Source organism: Lolium rigidum, chromosome 6, assembly GCF_022539505.1.
Source record: "Lolium rigidum isolate FL_2022 chromosome 6, APGP_CSIRO_Lrig_0.1, whole genome shotgun sequence".
Lineage (NCBI taxonomy): Eukaryota > Viridiplantae > Streptophyta > Magnoliopsida > Poales > Poaceae > Lolium > Lolium rigidum.
The window spans coordinates 97,728,374-97,734,819 of NC_061513.1; positions in this window are offsets into that span (position 1 = coordinate 97,728,374).

Here is a 6,446-nt window from a genome sequence, read left to right on the forward strand (position 1 = left end):
AATCTTACCAGCAGTAATTGCGGGATTCGATGTATCTCGAGTGTTCATAAATGGCGGCAGCAGTTTAAACCTTATGTATGCAGATACACTAAGGAAGATGAACATATCCCTAGCAAACCTGAAACCAACCGACACGCGATTCCACGTATCACACCGGAGAAGCCAAGTTATCCGCTGGGGAAGATTAATCTCGACGTTCGGTTCGGGACCCGAGAAAACTACAGGATAGAGAAGCTGGAGTTCGAAGTTGTGGATTTCCCGTCACAGTATCACGCCTTGTTGGGACGGCCAGCATACGCTAGGTTTATGGCAGTACCACATTATACATATTTGTTGTGGAGGTTACCTGGACCTAAGGGACCAATTACAGTCAAAGGAAGCTTCGCTTTAGCCGATAAATGTGACAAGGATTTTCATCGACTATCAGAAACTTTCGGGATGCAAGCAGAATACATGGAGTCAAGGCTTACGACTGATTATGATGTGCTACCAGATGTGGGGAGGCCTAATAAAGAGCCAACCTTTAACACTGCAAAGGATTTCAAGGAGGTGCACATTCACCCAACAGACCCAAAAAAGACGACGTCCATCGCGGCAAACATGGACCTCGCATAGGAAAGCGCGCTCGTCGAGTTCCTCCGTGAGCACTGGAAAATCTTCGCATGGTGTCCAGCTGACATGCCAGGAGTACCCAGGGAACTCGCCGAGCACCAACTAAATTTGGATCCATTAGCACGACCAATCAAACAACCTTTGCGGCGATTCTCGGAGCCAAACCGCAAAGCTATGCTGTCAGAAATCGATCGACTAAGAGAAGCTGGTTTTATCAAGGAGCTGCATACAGAGGCCACATGGGTAGCAAATCCAGTGTTGGTGCCGAAGAAAAACACTAAAGTCCTTCGCATGTGCGTCGATTTTACGTGTCTCAATAAACATTATCCAAAGGATCACTTTCCCCTCCCAAGGATCGATCAAATTATCGACTCCACGGCAGGGTGCGAACGTCTTTCCTTCCTGGATGCATATTCTGGTTATAACCATATCAGATTAAAAAAAGAAGATGATGTCAAAACAGCCTTCATCACACCTTATGGAGTATTTTGCTATAGAACAATGCCTTTTGGTTTGAAAAACGCGGGAGCAACATACCAGAGGATGATGCAGAAGTGTTTGGCGACACAAATTGGGAAAAACGTACAAGTGTACATCGACGATGTCGTCATAACATCAAAAAAGGGGACGACGCTAATCGAAGATCTGAAGGAAACCTTCGACAACCTCGACAAGTTTTGTCTCAAATTGAACCCAACAAAATGTTCCTTTGGCGTCCCTGCAGGAGAACTTCTTGGTTTTCTTGTTTCAGCAAGAGGGATTGAAGCAAATCCCGAAAAAATCCAAGCTATCGTAACAATGAGAAAGCCAACAAAGTTGAAGGAAGTACAGCAGTTAACCGGGCGAGTCGCAGCTTTAAGCTGCATTCGTCGCCAGATTGGGAGAAAAAGCGTTACCGTTTTACGCTCTAATCAAGCAAGGAGAGAAATTCCAATGGAATGAAGAGGCAGAGCGAGCTTTCGAGGATTTAAAGCGCACAATTTCGACACCACCAATCTTAGTGGCACCAAAAGAAAAGGAACCCCTCCTGCTATACATCGCAGCCACACCTCAGGTGGTTAGCACGGCGCTAGTCGTTGAAAGAGATGAAGAAGGAAAACTCCATGGAGTGCAAAGGCCGGTATACTTCATCAGTGAAGTTATATCGCCCTCAAAACAGCGGTACCCGCAGTACCAGAAGCTAGCATATGGAGTAATTACAACAGCAAGAAAGTTGCGCCACTATTTTTCGGCACACCCGATAATAGTAGTCAATGAAGCACCTCTATCAAATATACTGAACAATCCGAAGTTACATGGCGTGTCTCCCTTTGGGGAATAGAACTTTCCCTCGGGACATCACATATGAAAAAATAAAGGCAATCAAGTCGCAAATTTTGCCAGACTTCATTGCAGAGTGGATGGAGTTACAAAATACAGGACCCCCAGATTTGTCGAGAACCTGGACCATGAACTTCGATGGATCCAAGAGAGTAGAAGGAGCTGGTGCAGGGGTGATACTCATATCACTTGAAGGCGACAAATTAAAATACGTCCTACGAATGACGTTCCCAAACGCATCTAACAATGAAGCAGAATATGAAGCCCTTATACACGGGATGAAGATGGCGAAAGCCTGCGGCGCGACTCGACTAAAAATCTTTGGCGACTCACAATTGGTAGCTCAGCAAGTTATGAACCAATGTGATGCAGTCAATGACAGCATGGTGGCATACAAGGAGGTGTACAACGAGCTTGAGAAGTTGTTCGATGGATCCGAAGTAAATCACATCAGTAGGCTGAGCAATGATGAAGCCGACGTTCTCGCAAACATCGGGTCGCAGTGCCTCCCAATCCCGCCAGGGGTATTTTGGGAAGAGATAGCTGAGAGATCCACAAAGACAAAGAAGGTGCAGAAGAAGACGAAGGAGGAGAAAACTTCGGCGCCTCTCAAAGAAGTTCCAGATGAAGAAGAGGACCAGGAGCTGGTGATGATGGTAGAAATCCCATGGATGCAAGCGTACATATTGTATATCCTAAGGAAAGAAATACCTGACGATCCAATTGAAGCAATGCGAATTATTCGACGATCCAAAGCTTTCACAGTGGTCAAAGGGGAGTTATACAAGCGCAGTATTTCGGGAGTGCTGCAAAGGTGCGTTACACCCGAAGAAGGAAGAATAATCTTAAAAGATGTACACGAGGGAATATGTGGTCACCACGCGAGCAGTCGAGCTATTGCGGACAAGGTATTTCGGGCTGGATTTTACTGGTTGACAGCAATCGAGGATGCAAAAGAGATAGTACGAACCTGCGACGCGTGCCAAAGATTCGCCGCAAAACCACACTCCCCAGCAGCAGAGCTGATGCCAATACCATTGTCTTGGCCCTTTGCCCAATGGGGACTCGATATGGTCGGCAAATTACACAAGGCTTCGCCAGGAGGATACGAGTACATGTTGGTTGTCGTCGATAAATTCACCAAGTGGATAGAATCAAAGCCGATAAATTCACCGTACGCAGCGTCAGCCATAAAATTCGTGAAGGGCATCGTTTTTCGGTTTGGAGTACCTCACAGCATCGTCACGTACAATGGCAGTAACTTTACGTCCAAGGAGTTCAAAGCATACTGCGCAGAAGTAGGCATCAAATTGCACTTCGCGTCAGTTGGGCACCCGCAAACCAACGGCCAAGTCGAGAAAGCCAACAGTATCATCTGCAACGGTATTAAAAAGCGCTTGCTAGGACCGCTTGAAAAGGCTCGGTATACTTGGCCAGAAGAATTGCCAAGCGTTTTGTGGAGTATTCGAACAACACCAAATACGGCGACACAAGAAACTCCGTTCTTTTTAGTCCACGGAGCTGAGGCAGTACTACCGATCGAAATAGAGCATGACTCCCCAAGAGTCACAGAGTATGACGAAGAAACTTCAAGAAAAGCTTTGGAGGACGATGTGGATGCACTCGACGAAGCTCGGGATGAGGTACTCTCACGAGTCACCAAGTACCAGCAGGACCTGAAAAACTACCACAGTCGACGGTTGCGGCCAAGATCTATCCAGGTCGGCGATTTGGTCTTACGGCTCAATCAGCAAAGTACTGAAAAGCTCGAGTCACCATGGCTGGGCCCTTACGTCGTCACAGAAGTAATCGAAGGAGGAGCGTACAGGATCAAGGACAAGAAGACAGGGGTTCCCGAGAAAAACCCCTGGAACGTGGCGCAGCTCAGGCGTTTCTACGCCTAGAGTCGAAATATAGTCCTCCTTTGTAAAAATACAATCTACTGAAATGCCTGCGAGTTTTCAGACACAATCTTTTCCTTTTCAGGGCACCGAGTGGGGCTGGAAAGGTTTTTAATGAGGCGGGCTCGCGGTGCTGCAATATAATAAAATATAGTGATGAGATACATATCTTTTCGTCGACATACTCGGGGGCTTACGCCTCGAAGTTACAACATATACACAACATAGATAAATCTAATGTGCAAGAAATATTTCGCCTTGGTATCAAATACCTCGCCAAATAAAAAGAAAATACAAAATAGCAATCAGCAAAAGAACAAAATACTCGGGGGCTTGTACCCGCAAATAAAGTATCCTCAATAAAAATTCGGTTGCCTTGGTTTACAACCTCGCATACACAATAAAGAGATTTACCACCGAAACACTCGGGGGCTTGAGGAAGAAAAATAGAAATATTTTTTAAGCTGTACAATATAGTATATGTTTGCAACAATACAGGGCGCCATTTTTGAAGAAAATCGACAGGTTAAGAGAAAAAGAAAATTAATTCCGGCTCAATATATTATCTATGGTCATCGGTCCAGTATTTGCAGTGCGAGTACTATGTTCAGCATAGCTTCCCCTTTCGAAGAATTCAGAGTCCATCCGAAGAAGTTCATCCATCATATCTTCTGCCACAGGGGTCACATGATCATCAATTTTGCTGACATCCCTCTTCCTCTTCGCCATCTTGGCTAAGCACTTGGTAACAATTTGGCTCATGTCAAACTTGGGATAGCAGATTTTGATCATCATCACAGCAAACCTGGCACCAGCAGATAGTTGAGCTCGTACAAAGTGATGGATACGAGGAGCATCTTGAAACTTCTCCAACAACCCAAGAATAGTGCCGGGTGCCTCGTTCCGAGGAAACAGCGTCTTGTAAACCAAAGTCAGTGTCCTGGTGCAGAAATCAAGAAACTCGCGAACCTGACAGGCGCGGTCTTGAAACCTAACAATTTGTTGGGTCCGCCCGGGAGTGGCCCAGAATAAAGAGCCATGGTCAAGGGAAAGGTTGACGAGAAGATTTGTCCTCGCATTCACCCTTTCATCTTCAGCAGCAGCGTCGATAAAAGAGCCTAGATTGGTGACAACATAAGAATCTCACAAAAGTAAGTAGCAAGAAAACGGGAATCTCGGTTTGCAAGAACATACCTGACATATCTGCACTAGCCTCAATCATCAAATCAAGCATAAAATTCTCTCGAGTAGTTGCTTTTTCAGCTTCTGAAATAGCAGCTTCCTTGGCAGTTATGGCTTCTTTAGCTTGTTGAAGAGCAATCCTTTCCCTTTCGGATGCTTTGCGAGATTGCTCCATCATCGCAAGAGTCTGCTTTTTCATGGACTGAAGTTGTTGGCGAAGTTCTTGCAAATCTTGCGGGGAGTGTTTACTTGAAGAACCTTCGACAAGGTCATCAGCGACAAATGTTTTCTTCGAGAAGGAGGAAGCAGGAAAAGTGTCGGCAGGATGAGGATTTGCGGAGTAGTTATCAAATATCAACTGGAAAAGAAAATTTCAGAATCAATGATCACGCAAAATAGAATTCCATTGATCTTCGGGTCATTTACACAGATATTACAGAAGGAGTCTTCAAAAGAATTACTACGACAGTTGTCGCCAAAGCTACTGTGGCGAAAACTTCAGAATGAACAGGAAAATGAAAAACAGAAAAAGATAAGGCATTCTACTAGACCTCCGGCTTTGACGAGCTAGGGGCAGGAGTAGGCGTGAATCCAAGATAAGCGAGGATCTTCTTTGTGTTGGGCTTCGCAGCCCTGATCAGTGATCGCCACTTCGTGGTCTCCATCTCCTGTGTGTCGCCAACTTTGGTCCGAGTCGATGTTTTGTCTGGTTGTCAGCAACCGTGGCCGACGGTGCTTTCAACAGCGACCTTCATATTTTCTTGGCGCACCTTCAGCCCAAGATCTTCTGGCGGATTAAAGCACTTGGCAAGAGCAAGAAAAGTCGCGGGTTCCTCTTTCTTCGGGAAGAAGTAGGGGAAGAGTCGCGACAGTCCTTCCTTGGCTTGATCAATGCCCTCGCGTGCTTCTGTTCCGTGAAACTCAAGGAACGAAAGTGCGTCAAGAAGAGGATCATTGTCGGGATCTTCAAGTTCAAATTCCTGAGATGTTTTACCTATCAAGACAAAAATTTATTGATCAACAAACGAGTAAAGAAAAGCAAGTCCAAAGAATACAAAATGGTTCAGATACTTACTGACAAAGCGACGGTTTTGCGACCTCAGGCGTTTAATAATCGCGTCCTCGCGAGCAGATTGTGCGGCTATATGCTCGCTCAGCGAAGTCTCGGCATCGTTGATGACCCACAAGTATAGGGGGTGTATCGCAGTATCTTCGATAAGTAAGAATGTCGATCCCAACGAGGAGCAGAAGGTGTTTGCAAGCAGTTTCGATGAAGGATTCACCGTAAATGCTCACAAACAAGTATTCGGGGGTTTTGATGTAACAGATGAATAAAGTACGAGTAAGTAAAGTGCGAGAGTAACAATTGCAGCGAGTGGCCCAATCCTTTTTAGCACAAAGGACAAGCTGGTTTGTTTACTTATAATGACC